Source organism: Elephantulus edwardii, unplaced genomic scaffold (genome assembly GCF_000299155.1).
Source record: "Elephantulus edwardii isolate Elephantulus edwardi_28Jun2011 unplaced genomic scaffold, EleEdw1.0 scaffold00025, whole genome shotgun sequence".
NCBI lineage: Eukaryota > Metazoa > Chordata > Mammalia > Macroscelidea > Macroscelididae > Elephantulus > Elephantulus edwardii.
Window position 1 is genome coordinate 24483019 of NW_006399775.1, and position 18397 is coordinate 24501415.

The 18397-nt window shown below is 39.5% G+C and overlaps 1 protein-coding gene across 1 annotated transcript in view; it reads right to left on the reverse strand.

Annotated features, from left to right (window-relative positions):
• Positions 1-15465, reverse strand: part of RAB30 (RAB30, member RAS oncogene family) — a 129435-nt gene extending 113970 nt beyond the window's left edge. Inside the window, exon 1 of the mRNA XM_006882899.1 lies at positions 15328-15465. The gene's annotated coding sequence lies outside the window, so the exon portion shown is untranslated. The remainder of the gene's footprint in view (positions 1-15327) is intronic.
• Between the last annotated feature and the right edge of the window lie 2932 nt (positions 15466-18397).

Genomic DNA, 18397 nt, shown 5'->3' on the forward strand with positions numbered 1-18397 from the left:
CTTCCCTTTTTACCCTACTGGAGAAGTTTTTGGATGTGCATAGGGATTTGAGTCTTAGAAGGTCCCATTCATCTATGTTATCTTCTCCCGGTTGTAGCAATTATACTCTTTTTAAATTGGTCTGAGTAGGAGAAATTCTGTCCCTGGACGCCAGGAGGCACTGTGGAGCAGCAAAAACTGCCTACAGCTAGTCAGAACTGAGTTTGTATCCTGACACCTTTAAAAAGATAAACACATGAAGAAATGTTCAAAATCTCTAGCTATCAGAGAGATTCAAATCAAAACAACTCTGAGATATCATCTCACCCCAGCAAAAACAGCAAAATGCAACAACAAATGGGCAAGAAGATTGGAACAAGAGATTGGAACTCTTATTCACTGCTGGTAGAAAGGTAAAATGGTACAACCACTATGGAAGAAGGGCTGGTGCTTTCTCAAAAATATGGAAATAGAAATACTATTTGAACCAGCAGTTCCACTACTGGGAATATACCCTAAAGAAACCAGACAACTCAAAAAGATGTACGCATACCCATGTTTATTGCTGCCTTATTCACAACAGCAAAGACACAGAAGCAACCCAAGTGCCCATCAATAAACTAAAAGATAAACTATGGTTTTTCTATCCACACTATGGAATACTATGCAGCACTGAAAAAATTATTAACTCATAAAACATTAAACAACATGGTGGAGACTTGAGGACATTATACTAAGTGAAATATCTCAGTCACAAAAGGATAAATACAGTTTAACACTGCTGTTATAAAAAAAGACAGACATAGGGATTAGGGTGGAATGGGGAAAGAGTGAATAGATAATGAACACTGCATTCAAACAGATGAAGGGACAAACTGACTGAAAGGAATATATGATTATGCATTTTATGTATGAGAACAATCTGGAACAAGGGGTGCCTTGTGGGGTGGGCTGCAGGGGTGGGGGGAAGGGAGAAAATGTGCAACAATGGATAAATGAAAGAGAAAAATATAACAAACAAAACCAACAACTTATGATAAATATTTAAAGGAATTAAAATAAATTGCAATTTTTGCTGTTGTTTTAAACAACAACAAATAAGCAAATACAAATGAACATTGCCACTGAATGGATTCCCACTCACAGAACAAAGGAGAATTGCCCCATAGGGCTTCCAAGGTTGGAATCTCCCCCCCCCCCATATAATCTTTATGGAAGCAAAGCATCATGTCTTTTTCCAGGGACGAATCAGGCGAGTTTGCATGAAAGAAGAATCCATGAGTCTGCGGAACATGAAAGATGAGAGAAGGAGAGAGTAAGCAAAAACTAACCTATGAGAAAAGCACCGTTAATAAATACAGGAAGGATGAGAGAATTAGGAAATCATCCTTTTAAAACCAGTGATCAAATTAGGTCAGAATTATCAATCAACAGCTATTGAAAACTATTGGATGAAAGTTGCTAAGGAACAGGAAAAGTAAACAATCTCAGATTATTAATCCACACATAATTTCATAAATTACGAATGGGAAAAGGATTGCCACAGAACAAAGAGATCTGGCAGATGCCACCTCAATGAAAGTCTTGCATCATCAGTGAGGTTACAGTGTGTGTATCATGTGATGCAAGAGAAGGGATGTAATATCACCTGTGGGGAATTCTAATTATTTTTAAAATTTTAATTTCTCTTATATTTATCTCTTTTATTCTGATATATATGTGAGTGCACACGTGTGTACAAAACATTTATAATTTTAGTAATTTTTTTACACCTGCTATTTACTAGCATTAATTACCTTCATTATGCTGTGCAACCATCACTATTGCCTATGGAGAATTCTTACCACAAATATTGAAACAGAAGCGAATAATGAGAAAACAATTAAGCAAATCCAATTTCGAGTCTACTTGAATGAAATCTGGGGGGAAAATGCAATGTCATGAGAGACAAAAAAAGGGAAAAAATAAAAAAGGCAGAGCTACTGTATCACATCACAGAAAACTGAAAAAAAACAACCACCTAAAAAAAAAGTTTAATGGTTTTAAAGGGTATAGGAATAACTAGAAAAAGTTTTTTTAAAATACTAGTATTTCAGGCTCAATGTCAAGAAGACAAAGATTCTCACCACTGGACCAATTGGTAGCATCAGGATGGATGGCGAAGAGATTGAGATTGTTCACAGCTTCAGTTTGCTCGGCTCCACAGTCAACACTCTTGGCACCAGCAACCAGGAAATCAAAAAACGTATTGCAATGGGAAAGTCTGCTGTTAGGGACCTCTCTAAAGTACTCAAGAGCAACGGTGTCTCTTTGGAGATGAAGGTGCGCCTGATACAGGCCATGGTCTTTGCAATCACTTGTTATACATCAGAGAGCTGGACAATGACTAGGGAGGACAGAAGGAGAATTGACGCCTTTGAGCTCTGGTGCTGGAGAAGAGTATTGAGTGTACCATGGACTGCCAAGAAAACAAACAGATTCATCCTAGAGAGGGTTAAACCAGGCTACTCCTTGGAGGCAAAGATTCTGGGGCTTCGTCTGACATCCTTTGGACATGTTGCAAGGAGAGACAGGTCTTTGGAGAGGGACATCATGCTGGGTAGAGTAGAGGAACAGCGCAGGAAGGGAAGACCCTCTATGAGGTGGATTGATTCAGTGACTGGGGTAATCGGGATGGGTGTGTCAGAGGCAATGCGATTGGCACAGGATAGAGCAGGGTTTAGGGCTGTTGTACATAGGGTCGCTATGAGTCGCAAACGACTCGACGGCACATAACAACAACAACAACAGTATTTCAGTATAAATGTGTTCTGATTTCATGGAAGAATGTTCTTGTTCTTAGGAGATAACATGCTGGAATACTTGGAGATGAAGTGCTGTGATGTTTACAAGTTATTTTCAAATAGTTTAGCAAAAACAAAATGTGTGTGTGTGTGTGTGTGTGTGTGTGTGTGTGTGTGTGTGTGTGTGTAGAAAGTGCCAATAAATCCAGACGAGGGTCTATTTTGTCATTTTTCCATAGATTTGCGATTTTTTCAAAACAGGCTACTTGAAATTTCTTTGTTTAAAAAACAACCACCATGTATACCACCTGGGACCCAAAAACTGCTAGGATACTTTAAAGTATACAGAAAATTCAACTTTTTATTCCTATATTTAAGGAGTTCTAGTGACCTAGAACTCTGTGGGCCACTATGCCTGCCTAATCTGTAGGATATTGCACATTGTGTAGAACACCATTCCTAGATTTATAGAAGTATTGTAAACCATATAAAGGTAGAAGCCTCGCCTTCATGAAGCTTATAAATCTTCTCAGAAGGTGGGTCAAAAACTGGAAGCAGCTGGAGCAGTGATGTAGCTTTGGTTCCAGATGGCCAAAATCTGACTCGCGGACTTTTTTTTGGATAATTAGCTTTTTATCTTCCCTTCTTTTACACTTGTTTACTACAAAGTTTGCATACATTAACAAGTGACATGACCCTACTAAGAACTGATTGTTCTTCTATGCCATCAAGTTGAATATGAACCATAGAAAGTTTCACCATCCTTGCCTCCAAGGAGCACACTTGTTGCACCTTCTCCAAGATATACTTGTTTGTTCTTTGGTAGTCCACAGGATATTCCCCAATATTCTCTAACACCACAACTCAAAGGTATCAATTCTTCTTCTGTCATTTTATTCACTGTCCCAATTTTCAGATGCATAGTATGTAAGTAAAAAGACCAAGGGGTGGATCAGGAGCACCTTGGTCTTTAAACTAACATCATAGCTTTTTAGAGATCCTGGACAGCAGAGTTTCTCAAGGCAACCTATTTTTTTTCCAAGACAACCTATTTTTTAAATTTCTTGACTTCTGTTACCATGGATGTTGATTGTGGATCAAAGTAAGATAAAATCTTCACAACTTCCACATTTTCTCCATCTATCATTCTGTTGCCTATTGGCCTCATGGTAGACGATTTTTGTTTTCTTGATGTTGAAATGTAATTAATATTAAAAGTTACAGTCTTTGATCTTCTACAATAAAGTTTCAAGTCCTCCTCACTTTCAGCAAGCAAGGTTGTATCATCTTCTTAATACAGGCTGTTGATGAGTCTTTTTCCAATACTGATGCCACTTTCTTCTTCATATAATCCAGCTTCTTAAAGTATTTGTTCAGCATACAGACTGAATAGGTTGAGCAAAGGAGACAATCCTCACACAAATCTTTTCTAATATTAAACCACACAGTGCTCCCTTGTTCTGTTCAGACAATAAACAGCTTCTTGGTTTCACGTTAGGTTTTGCATGAGCACAATTAAGTGTTCTGAGATTACTATTCTTCTCAATGTTAACCATAATTTGTTATAACTCACACAGTCAAATGTCCTTGCATAATCAATAAAAGACAAACATCTTTCTGGTACTCTGTGCTTCCAGCCAAGATCCGTCTGACATCAGCAATGATATCCCTCATGGCAATGAGGGACAATGACATCCCTCTTCTGAATTCAGCTAGACTATCTGGCAATTCCCTGTTGATGTCAATAAAAACTCATTGCTCTCAAGCAGCAATTGACCCGTAGTTGGCCCTCCAGTGGGTTTTCAGGGGCTGTAAATCACTTGGAAGATAGCCCATTTTCCTCCCACAGAGCAGCTGGCAGATTTGAACAGGCTGCCTTTGGGTTAGGAGGTCAACACCCTACCCACTAGGCCACTAGCATTCCCTTGTATTATGTACCAATTGAAATTAAGATAATAACACTCATACTCAATATAACTTATAAAATTTCTTTTCTTAAAGAAACTGCCTAAACCATGTTAAATTCCTGGAATAAATACAAGTAAAAAAAGCTTCTAGAGTACGCTATCTATGCTGCTGTCTCAGAACACCAAGCACAGGATTTTACATCTAGCTTGTGCTCTCTAAACACTGGTTAAAGAAGTAAAAATAAATATGAGATAGAATTCATAAAAAAAAAATCATTCTGGTTACCAGAGAAAGATTATTATGACTCAGTTAGGGACAAGAGCACTTTAACAACATCACCTTATACACATATGGAAGTTTTAATCCTTAAAATAATCTCCTTTTTTTTTTAAAATGAAGAAACCAAGGCTTAAAAATATAAATAGCCCTGGTCACACAGTTCAAATTTGGCTTTACTCCACCCAATAATTAATAGCAGAGGGGGAAAAATTATAGACAGAAAATGAATTGATGCTTTTTTAGGTGTAGTTAGAAAAGTATACTGAATATCCCAAGGACTGCCAAAAGCATCAACAAATATGTCGTGGAGAAAATATAACGAGTATGGTCCTTAGAGGCAAAGATGGTGAAACTCTGTCTCACATACTGTATGCATGTTGTCAGAAGGGCCAGTTCTTGGGAAAAGACATCGTGCTTGGAAAGATGGAGGGTTGGTAGAAGAGAGGAAGACTCTCAACAAGATAGATTGACACAATGACTGTAACCATGGGCTCAAGTATATCAGAGCTGTTGAAGATGGAACAGGATAGGGCAAGCTTCAGATTCATTCTTCACAGGGTTGCTAAGAGTTTTAGCTGATTCAATACCACCTCATAGCAACAGCAACAAGCCGCACAGTCTTTTCTCAAGGGTCTCGGAGGAGAGAGGAGAATGAGTTACTGGTGGCAACAGCTAAGCTTCAGATGCTCTTCTACAGAAAAATGACAGAGCCAGCCCTAGGAACATTGCATCTGTTGAAATTTAGAAAGATGAAGAATTAAGCTTTGTAACCACTTGTTTCAGATATCTAAAAATTAGAAGTCAGAAACTGAAATTCCCTTCTCCGAAAAGGAAGTGAGCAGAAGTTATTTTCATTTCAAGGCTGTTGATGTCCACATTTCAATGCTGTTAACCATACTCAAAAAGAAACTTAGCTACAGAATTTTCTGAGGAAAACTCAAAGCTGTTTTATATTTTCAGGTCACTTTTTAAACACAATGCAATGTTACTGGCAGGGATACAGTATTTTATCTAGTTTTCACAAGGGTTTTCTCATGATTTCCACATCAATTCATATTACCATAGAAATCCTATGGATTCCATTTTTACCCATTTCCATACCTTCCCTCTCTTGCTAAAAGAGTTTAATTCATGTGACTAAGGTTGTTGCCAAGTTGCTTAGAAATGGCACTCTCATATATTGTTGAAAAGAATTTTAATTAGGAGGCAATTAAATCTGATCATACCCTTTGATCTAGGATTTCCACTCCTAAAAATGTATCCTACAGAAACATATGTTCAACACAAAAGGACAAACAAATGATACTGCAGGGCAGTTTCCAATAGCCATTAAAATAGTTAATAAGTTGCATGCCTATAAAAAGTTGAATTCACAAAAATTGTGTGACAGATATATTTACAAAAAAGAAAGAGTAACTGCAGAGGTTGATGATAGACAACTAAACATCCCATGGAATTTAATTTCTTGCTTTGGAGATTTACAGTCATGGCTTCAAGAAACACTTCAGTCAACTGGCCAAATAACATGCTCAGTGACTTTGTTCCACCTCCTTGTTCAATGCATTATGCCTTAGGCTTAAAAGCTTACAGGCAATCACGCAAGGCACAATAATTGATTTCTGTTCACCTGGAAAACCAGAAGAAGGGGATCAGGCACAGGAGGAAGATAGGGAACATGCAAGCTAACTGCCTCCACAAGTAATTGCCTTCTTTGCCATAAGACCAAAAGAAATTGGATAGTGCTCAACTACCGTTATTGAATATTTTAATCAAAGAGTCTATACAAGAATCTTGACCAAAAAGAGGGGGGAAATGCAGAGTAGAATTTCAAATTTTCATGTAATCTAGACTTCCTGGAACCATGAATGTTGGAGAACCCCTAAAATGACTACCCTAACATAATCTTTAAATATAAAACAAAAATATCCCCTAACATCTTCCTAAAATCAAACAATTGTATCGCTTAAAAACTGAAATATCTCTACATTGAATATTATGTTCTTGTGCTCTTTTAAAAACTAAATAAATGGGATAAAAATGATAACATCAACTCAAAAAGTTAGATAAGAACCTTAAGGACCAGTGAATTTACAACAATATCACTAAATGGAAGATGTGGAAACTGTTCAGTTGGTGTATGTTTTGCTGTGTATATTCTCAACAACCACAAAAAAATGAATCATAGATAATATACATAATTCCTTTATGTTGTGGTTTATATCTGATTTTATGTATTTATATGTTGTTCTTGATTTCCACTGAGTCAAGCACAACTCACAGCGATCCTATGAATCAATCTGGAAGCTCAACCAAACACTGCCCGTGATGTGTAGCCATTATGGTGTTTGGCACACCTATGTATGGCACAGTTGTTCCATTATGGCATTTGAGACCCCAATGGCACAAGGTTCAGTGTCACAGGAAACCCAGATTACCTCAGCACAGCAAATTGACCAGAATGCTGTATGACTCAGAAGAATGTTCCTCCAAAATATAGTAACAGGAGTTCTTCCAAGCTTTTCTTTAATGAAGTTTATAGTCCTTGGTTTTAGTCCTAGGTCCACGATCCACCTAGAGTTGGTTTTTATGTATGGAGTGAGGTATGGATCTTGCTTGAGTCTTCTGCAGGTAGTTTTCCAATTTTGCCAACACCTTTTGTTTAAAAGGCTGTCATTTCCCCACTTAACTGATTTCATCTCCTTGTCAAAAATTATTTCATCTCCTTGTCAAAAATCAGTTGACCATGGGAGAGGAGATGATTTCTGATTTCTCAATTCTATTCCACTGATCTATGTGTCTGTCATTGTACCAGCACCACGCTGTCTTAACCACCACAGCAGTGCAGTAGGATTTGAAATCAGGGAGTGAGATGCCTCCTACCTTTTTTCTATTTTTAAGAAGTGCTTTGCTTATTCGGGGTTTCTTTCCATTCCAAATGAAACTGCAGATTGCCTATTCCATCTCATTGAAAAAGAAAAGACACTTTAAAATTCCCATATTTTAGTAAAAAAACTACTGCCATCAAACTCACTGGAGGGTCAGCTATGAGTTGGTTCTGATTCAATGGCAATGAGTGAGTGTTTTACATTTTATTTTACTTTTGTAATTACGGTCTTCTAGAAAAGTTACATCTAAAAAAAAGTTAAATCTGAGAACCACTGATTTAAGGAACTTTATAGATGTGTGAGTGATTTTGGAGAAACTAGCTTTAATAAAGGAAGCGTAACTCAAAAAAGAAACCAGATCTAAAGTATTTCTGAATTTCCCTCAAAGTCTGCAAGATATCTCAAAGTTTGCAAGTCTCACAAATACATTTTAACGTGTTGATTAATAACATATTTAAATTAAAAAAAAGAATTAAGTTAGAGTAAGGATGACAATGGAACCACCTTATCTCTGTAACTTGATTTGTACCACTACTAGAACCTCTACTCAGAATATTATTGCTTTTCAATTTTTGACTCATGCACTTTTAACTTGTTAGTTAAATTTGTATCTTCTAGGCTGCAACACTTCCATGATACATCTTCAAGGATATGAACATGTACGGCTAAGCACAATTAATAACAGTGCATCTAAATTCCAAAATCAATCTCCATAATAGTCTATGTGTTTCCTACTGCCAAAGGGGCCCTTTAGAGTAGTGAGAGAAGACCTTCACCCTGAAACCCACAGCATCCCTTTTCAGCAGGAAGTAGCTAAGAGAATACGCCATCCCCCTTTCCTTATGAATCAGGGTGAAGTCTCTCTCAGGGAGGAGTGATAGGGAATGGCAAGGGACACACTGAGAAAGGAGATTAATCAGAACTGGCTTTGACAAGCACTGTGCCAATTGGACAATTAAAACAGACACTGGGGGGGGAAAGAAGAACAAACTGGGGAGGAGGGTGGAGAAAACAGTGCAACAATGAATGAATGAAAACCCAAAATCTCTGTAAATGTTCATTAAAACTAATACAATTTAATTTTAAAAAAAGCATTTGGCATTTGTTTTACTAATTATCATCTTCCAAAATGTTGATATTTCCTGTGTTTGAATGAGTCCTTGGGTGACTGGGGTTCACCATTCAGATACCAAGCAATCTATCAGGTACTGGGAAACAAAAGTGAGAGAGTTCTTTCTCACTCTCATATTCCAGATTAAAGCCTCCCAGCCACTCTGTGCAAACCCACTCCCACCCTGGGAAGAATAAATGTTCTTGGGCCTGTGCTCTCCTAGCCAGCAGACAGTGTTGTACATTTAGCACAGTGCTGACCTGATAGCTAGTAGGTCTGAATAAATTTTACTTTAATAACTATACTTTACAGATAAAAAAAACTGACACTCAAGGATAAAATGAGATCCACTATCATACAACTTGTAAATAAATAATGTGTCTTATAAAGCCTCATCCAATGTTCTGGTCCCCTTCTTCTGTTCCCTTTTTCTATAAATGGTCAGTTAAGTAAAAACCTTCAGTCATTCTTGACTCATCCTTATTTCCATATTCAATTAACAAATTTTACTTAATTTCTCAAATTTACTGTCTCTCCAACCTCTTCACTTCTAAGTCTTCCGGTAGCACTCCAGATCCAAGCCACCATCATCCTCCACATACACAACAATGATTTGTTACTTGGTCTCCACATAGTCGCTCCTCTAGTCTCATCTTGTCTAACAGGAAGAGTGATGTTTTGTCCGTTTATTGTGGATATGTAAGTATGAGCTCTGATAGTCTAGTGGGTAAGATATTATGTTGCCAACCCAAAGAAGATGACTTGAATCCACCAGCTGCTCCAAAGGAGAAATATGGGAAGTCTCCTCCCATAAGATTCACAGACCTTAAAACCTGCTGTAGGGTCACCTATGAGTCAATTTAGACTTAACACAATAAATCATATGGGAAGAGATTGCCCATCATTCTCCCTCAGAGCAACTGATGGATTTGAACAGACAGTAAGGTGCTAGCTTTGGGTAACATATCTACAAAGGTATTCTCATTTAATGAGAGTAAAACTAAATATCTACAAAAGGCAGAACCTGTGTAAGTAAGTCAGAGACTTGTCAAAGAAAGAAAACACAGAGGTGTTCCACTAAAAAGAGAGTAATAAAAAGAATAGGATTTTTCAAAGGTGGAAAACTTGCAAGACACAGAAAAAAAGACAATCCCACTGAGTTCCATTTCTCGCAGATTTCACTATGTATATAAAACAAACCATTTACCACTTCAACAATTTTTCATGAACAGTTCAGTGGTATTGATTACTGCCATCATGTTGTACAACTACACACTGATGTTTTTATTATAGATCTAAATAGGCCATTAACCTATTTGATTCAAGTTCCATTACCTTTAGGATAAAGATCAAAATATATCTGTGACTTAAAACACTGTTCACTCTCCAGCCTTTGCCCACCTCTCCTGCTGCATTCTTATTTATGCTGGTCTGCCTCCTTGCTCTGGCCCATAGACTCACTGACCTCTTATAAAATCTTCATACTTACATGCCTGTATACCTGTACCTGGAACCCTACATCCCTTCCAAGTACCTCCCAACACATCTTTAATTATTCCCACTCACTATCTAAGTTTCAAAGTCACTTCTGAAGAACTGGATGGTGCCAGTTACCATTGCTGACCACTCTGAAAAGGATCACAATAGAGAGTCCTGGATTAAGTGAAAGATAAATGTAGAACAAAACTCATAATCATAAACATGCCTTACTGGCCTGATAGAACTCCCAAGGTCATGACCACTCTTTGAATCTGGAACTGAATTTACTCCTGTAGCACAATTATCAGCCAAATAAACAAAACAGACTCATAAAACAGACAGAGAGCTCTAGTGGTAAAAAGATGGCTTGCAATCCCAAAGGCACAGGGTTTTTATACCACCAGCTGTTCCACGGGGGATGGATGGGCAATCTCCTCCCATGCGATTTATTGCCTCTGAAAATCTGCTAAAGGATCAGCTATGGGTCAGTTCCAACTCAAGGGCACACAACAATAACAAAAAATGAACAGAGCACTGGTGGCCTAACAGGTAAAGAGCTGTGCTGCTAACCCAAAGGCAGGCAGTTTGAATCTACCAGCTGCTTCACAGGAGAAAGACGGGCCATCTCTTCCTAAGCAATTTACAGCCTCTGAAAACTCACTGGAGGGTCATCTGTGGGTTGCTTACAAGTCACCAGCACATAACAACAATAATTTAACATAAAGTAAACAATACTAGCAAAGAGATATTCATTCATTCCTTACAACAAATTAACCAAAAGAGCAGCATTTGCCCAGAGATAAAGCTCAGAAGACTGAAAAAGGCTGGATAAAAGGATTCACAGAAACAAGTGCCACAGGAAGTGGGGGAAAATCTGTAACAATGTGGGAATTGTAAGCAATGTTATCAAACAAAATGTGTATCAATCGAAAACCAATGTACTCTGTAAACTTTCATTAAAATAATAATAATGAGTTGGGAAAAAAGTAAACCACTTCTTACAGAAAAGAAATGCCATTTCCTAAACTCACCTCCCTGAGTCCTCATGTTAGGTATTCCCATTGCACTTTTATAGTAGCATTCATCACACTTGTGATTAACCTTCTCTACTAGAATACAAACTATAATGTATCTTTCCACTGAAGTATCCACAGTGCCTATAGCACATAGTAACCAGTTGCTGTATACTTGATTCTGAGTCATGGCAACCACAGGGACCTCAGAAAAGAAAAGCATACTTCCTAAAAATTTCAGTGGTTGATTTTTCAGACATAGGTCATCAGGCCCTTCTTCCAAGGTGCTTTATTTATTCTAGCTAAATGTTTAAACTCAATCCTCCAATCTTTCAGTTAGCAGCTGAGCACATTAACTGTCTGCACAACTCAGGAAGGGACTCTCCACACACCTTAGTTGCTCGATTAATATTTGTTGCAAGAATAAAAGGTTTGGACCAGATTACTGAGTGCTGCAATTTCAGTTCAAATCAACTAAGGGAAAAGGATCACTGCACTACTGCAAGTATGCAAAGCAAGGCAGGAGCACTGCTTGAAATACACCCCAAGAAAATGAGAACTGAGGCATAAAAGCAGTCTTGTACACCAATGTTCATAGCAGCGTTATTCACCATCATAAGAACATCGAAACAGCCCAGATGTCCAACGACAATCAAATGGATTGAGAAATTATGGTACATTCATACAATGGAATACTACACAGCATTCAGGAGCAGTGATTTTGTAAATCACTACATAACTTGGGAGGGACTGAAGAGCATTATGCTAAGTGAACTAACTCAGTCCCATAAGGACAAATAATTGTATAAGATCATTATTGTAGAACATAAGGATCCAAGGGGGGAGGGGGAAGGGGCAGGGTAGGGGTAGAAGTGATTAATCATAGGGTTGCACAATTTGATGGATGGAAGGACGATGAGAGAAGCAAATGGGAAAGATCCAATGTGAAAAACAATGTATACAAACTTTGTAAATTAAACCAGTATAACAATAAAAATAAAAAGAGGCAGGAAGAAATTCATGGTTATCCAAAGTTAGAGATAGCAGTAAAGGGCCAAATCAACTATTCAACTCCTAAAACATGAAAAAGCCTGAGAGGGCGAGGGAAGATTTCTGAAAAAGAAAGGTGATGAGAAAAAGACCTAAGAGGACAATTTCTGAATTTGCCCATCACACCAGTTGTACTGAGAGTAAACAAAAATATCACCACAACCTTCTCCTTAAGAGGGAAGTATAAAATAGAAAGAAGAAACAGGAAGGAACATGGTCTGTCCAAGTATCTACAAAATAGTAAATAGGGAGTTTGAATACTTGATTCTCTCAGCAATCAACAGGGGACAGGAAGTTGTTGTTATGTACCTTGGAGTTGGATGGAAACTCAAGTTGCAAACTGCATGGAGGGAGTTTGCCCATCTTTCTCCAGCAGAGAAGCTGGCAGATTCAAACAACCTGCCTTTGGGTTGGCAGTGGAATTCCTTACTCACTAGGCCAACAAGATAAAGGATTTAAAAATTTTTTTTCAACTATTCATTGGAAAATGGGCATAAAAACAAAACAAACAAAAGAAAGTATTAAGTAAGTCTAAAAATTGCTTTGTTTATTCTTTGAGAATTAGGAGAGCAATTCATGTAAAGCATTTAAAACCCTGAAAAACCACCAGCAGTTTTTAATATAGGTGCCAGTGGGGGGGGGGAACGACATGCGTTTGTAGTCACATAGTCTACACTCATCCTGAGTTCCTGGTGAGGTGGAGAAGAGGAGGGGAAGATGTTTAGAAATCTGAAAGAGAACTCAGAAAAAGATAAGTGATACAGTGCTGATAAAGGGGAGATAACAGATATGGAAAGAAGAACTGCAACTGGAGGAACGAGGAAAAGACAAGGGAGAACATAGAAAGGCATAGGGTGTGGGGGAAAAGAGGGAGAGGGAAGGACACTCAAAGAGCTGATGGTGAGCAGAAGAGAGGTAGAGAGAGGTAAAGGCAGACAGTTAATCCTTTCCCAATTCCCAAAGCTACTCACACCATCCAGTAAATTATCCTACCACAAAACCCATACCATGGCCTGGTCTTCACGTTCTGTCAAACCCACTGGGTAAAGCCAAACCCTGGGAAAAAGTTCATTGTACGGAACAAAATATAATGTAAGAAAAAGCTATATAATACTCAAGTTTTTTAAAGGTGTGTTGTTCTTAAAAAAAAAAAAAAGACGCAAGTAAAATTCTGATTCCTACCTACCTTTTGAGACAGAAGAGAACTATACCCCCAAGCTATCAAAGGCTACAAATCTTTTGGGAAGCTGACTGCCACATCTTTCTCTTGCTTGCATTCTTTGTTGTTGTTGTGGTTGTTGTTGTGTAACCTCGAGTTGGAACTCACAGCTGACCCTCCAGTGTGTTTTCATAGGGCAGTAAATCACAGGGGAGGAGAATGCCCAACCTTTTCCCATGGAGCAGTTGGTGGATTTGAACAACATGCCCTTGGGATTGCAGCACAGCTTCTTAACACTAGGCCAAGCAGCGTTTAACAAAGTACCACTGAAACCCTAAGGGTCTGAATTAAAAATTAGCAAAATTGGTTCAGCAGTAGATGTCAATGATTTCTCCCAAATCCCTGACTAAACTATGAAAAGGCTTAAGATTTTCAGGTTAACGATAAAATAATCTGGCAATCCTTCTTCTTTTGACATTCCAAGAGGAGGTGTGATTGACCCCCAAGTCCATTCATTTCCACAGTTATAGATCTCCCAACTAAGACGGGCCCCATCTGTTCTGGAGCCACTCTGCTGTTTATCTCAAAGTAACATATTTATTGCACCACTCATCCCTGTGACTCCTACAAGAAGAGAGCCAACATCATGACAATGCCTCTGTCCTACTAAATGTGTCAGTTTGATTAAGAAGCAAAACAAACAAAAATCCTACTATCACACTCTGGTTTCCCTACCCAGGGTTGTACTTCCATGGGCACCTGCCAGTGCTGCCAAATGACTGTAAACAGCACTGCTAACTTCAACCTGTTAAAATAAACCCGAGGTTTTCCTAATCAATCTTTTCTTCAAACCGTTACTTATACTGGAGACTGTGCCTCAGGAAACGGCAGCTTATTACAGTACTATTGTCAGTGCCAAGGAGCCTATTGCAATATAATTTAAAACACTCGCACAAGCACAAATCTGTCGGCTTCACTTCCAAATAACCCCGAAATCCTGCAGTCAGGAGATGAGAAAAACACTTAACAAAAATGCTGCTTCCGGCAGCCTAGAAGAACCTTCCCTAGACACGTGAAATGTTCCTGACTGGTGCAGAGTGCACCATTAAAGGACACTGTCACCTCAAATCAACAGCAACGGCAACGCTAACGACAAAGACCCTCACTCATAAAATAAAGCCCCACAAAACTTAACCTACTCAAAAGAAACATGCTCATCTTAAAAATAGTGTGTGCTCATCCAAGCGACGTGGAAATGTTCGAAAGTAGTGCAACCACATTAAATCACATTCTCCATTCCTCCCCACGCATCACCCCTTCCCACTCAAACCTCAGCAGTGGACTGCAAGTGACAGGACCGCAGCCCCCCGCCTCAGCCTTCCACAGATTTTCCAAGAGCACTTCCCAACATCTTGCTCAGCCCAGCCCCCTCTCCCAGCCTCAAAAAGGTAGAGGGGAGTTGCGACTAGGGAATTGGCTGGCACTCGTCCTCTGGCGGGGGAAGGTTGCTGGAGTTCTTTGCAGTGACCCAAATTGCACAGAGCTTTTCCTTCAGCAGCGCCTACCAGCACTACCAGCCCCAGTCCCTCCCATCCCCACCTTCCCAAAAGAAAGCCTTGAGAACTAAGCAGAAGGAATAACTTAGAAGAACCATGCGAATAAATAAATCACTTCAACTCACCTGGTTTGGGATTTTTCTCCCCACCCCAGACATACACAGAAGTGATGTGCGAATGAGTCACGCACGCAAAGGAAGATGCAGCGATGTCCCAAGTCCAAGGACTGGAGCCAGTTCCTACCCTGGTGCTGCTGCTACTCTCAGCTGGAGCGAGCGGCAATCGCAAGCCTAGCAGCAGCAGCAGTGGCAGCGGCGAAGGCAGCAGCAGCAGCAGCAGCAGCGGACGGGAGGGGGGGGGGGGTGGGAGGGTGCATAGATCTTTGCACAATGAATGCAGTGGGGTTTTTGCAATGACATCATCCCTCTACCCAAAAGGCCCCAATAGCCATGCTCATGAGTGTTGCATTCTGGGAATTGTAGTCTACTTACGGCCTGATGGGAGCATTTAGACACTCGCCGGAACTACAATGCCCGAGATGCACCAAGGTCGGTCGCGCCCTGAGCCTGCGAAGGGGACTAGGCCGCCATATTAGGGGTGCTGGGACGACTTAGCGGAGCCCTGCGGAGGGCTTTTTGGAGCGCCAGGACAAGTGATGGTATTGTAGAGCCTGTGCGGTGGACAATGGGTCGATGGGTAAGCTTCGGGTGCAAATCTACGACTATAGGAACTAGAGGTGCTGGCCGCTCTGGGAGTTGGTTGTAGGGCGGGTCTGAAGCCAGAGTCGTGGCCTTTTGGGCCAAAGGCTGCTTGACCTCACGGTCTGGATGGAATGCCTACTGCCCTGATCCTCTTTCTGTTTCGTAATTAAGGATTTAAGAGAGTCGATATACTTTTGGCATTGGATCTTTCTTTTAACGGGCTTTATTAGACCATTCGGCCGTTTAAAGTCTTTGTTGAGATGCGAGGACCCCGGGCGGAAGCAAGCCTCCTACTTAGGAATAGAGATACCTCTTCAGTTTCTTTTTTCTCTTCATGTCATTATTCGCCTCCCTCGCAAGGTTCCAAACCCTCCTTGTGATTCTTTATGCAAGAATGAGTTGAAAATTAGTGCAAAGAAATTAATGTTGGAAGGTAGCCGCGCTGGAAAGGCACAAAGCTTTCGCCTTGCAATTAATTAAGCCCAGGAGAGACGTAAAGAATTAACAACGGACTCGCACACACAAACACACACTTCAAGCTGCATCTACACACACACACTCACTCACTCTCATTCACACACTCTTTCAAGCTGCGTCTTCATACCGGCCCACAAAAGCGCAGAGGTACAGAAAGAGAATACTGATGATAGGTATACCCATTACTGGCGGTCAGTTGCAGAGTATCACTGATTGATACCATATGCGCGAGCGATTACGCGCGCGCTGATTACTTGAGACGTTCATTAGAAGTTTACCTTTATGGTCGTGGTGGTTATTCGGTGCCATCCAGTTGAGTCCGGCTCATAGGGAACAACAGATCTGAATCTTGCCCTGTCCTGGGCAATGCAGTTACTGTGTCAGTCCATCTCCTTAAGGGTCTTACTCTATGGCCAACCTTCCACCTTTCCAAGTAGGACATCCCTTTCCAAGGAACAGCCTCTCCTAACAACATGCCCTAAGTATACGAGACGAAGCTTCCCATTCTTGGCTCCAAGTAGTCCTCTGGCTGCACTTCCCCCAGCCCCCAATACACTTACTGTAACTACTTTAAAAAAAAAATCCAACTAAGAAACCTAACCAAAGTTACTCTTTGAAAACTGTTTCACCTGAGTGGCAAGAAGCTGTACTGCAATCCCCGAGGTGTGAGGTTCAAATCCACCAGATGCTCTGCTGGAGAAGGAGGGGCAGTCTCCTCCTCTTCCTGTCAGATCCAATTTGACGGTACACACACAAAATAATAAAATTTAAAAAACAAAACTGTTTCGCCTGATTACTGACACAATGTTTTTGCCCCAACTGTGTTAACTAATGCAATACTGTGTTTTCTCTTTCAGAGTCTGCCTACACTATGGAAAGATGGGAGATATTTTTCCCTCCTCAACGTGCTAAAGGGTTAAAAATGTTGATACTCACTGTGCTGTTCTTTCCCCATTCCCTATTATTCTGACAACAAAATTACTAACCAGTTAATTTTTTTATCAGTGAAGGTATGCACTTAAACTTTCTGTTAGGACTTAATAAAATTGCACTGATAAAGAGGTTTTGAGCAATCTAGCATAGGAAGAAGACTAGGCCAGAGTGTTGTTGTAAAAAATTTTAGACGGCTTTTAGGATAGACAGATGATAATTTGAAAAATAATTTTATGAAGACTTTTTCTAGCATATTCTTGAAAAAAAGTTACAACATAAATGGTTTGGTTTTGTTTTAAATCTAAGTCAATGTGTGTTTATCAGTGAATACAACTGGAAAAGTCTCATGAAATATTTCACATCAAAAACTCTTTCCAGGTGATGGAGGTAAGTATCAGAAATGGAACAAATGTAGTCTTTCAAATCTTTAACTTAAAGTTTAAACTCTTAGTAGTTTCAGGAGTATTCTTGTATCTTTTAATATCATATAAACTAATCTTCCTTTTTAAAGATTTTTTTTATAGAAGGAATACCCTTAATTAAAGTGGAAGAAAAATTTAGAGATGACGGAGGAGCAGAGCCCAGAAATCTTGCCCATACGACATAAGACCTGTATAACCATAATTCATTAATATGCTTAGAATGGCATTTGCTCTACCTTAAATCTAGAGAGAGAGTGTGTGTGTGTGTGTGTGTGTGTGTGTGTGTGTGTATGTGTATAAAACAGTGAATTGAAACAGATCTGTTTAATAGCTAATGACAATTGTAGAAAAAGTTTGCACTGCTCAATAATTTAATTTACAAAATTAATATTTGAGGTGTCTGTAGTACCAATTTCTGAGAGAAGAAACTCAGTGCTGCAAAGATTAGGAAAACTGAAAGAACTACTAAGAACGTAATATGACGCAACGTACATATTTTCACCTCAAAATTGGCACCAGCAGCCAGGAAATTAAAAGGCGCATTGCAATGGGAAAGTCTGCTGTTAGGGGCCTCTCCAAAGTGCTGAAGAGCAATGGTATCTCTTTGGAGACTAAGGTGCGTCTGATACAGGCCATGGTCTTCGCAATCACCTGTTATTTAT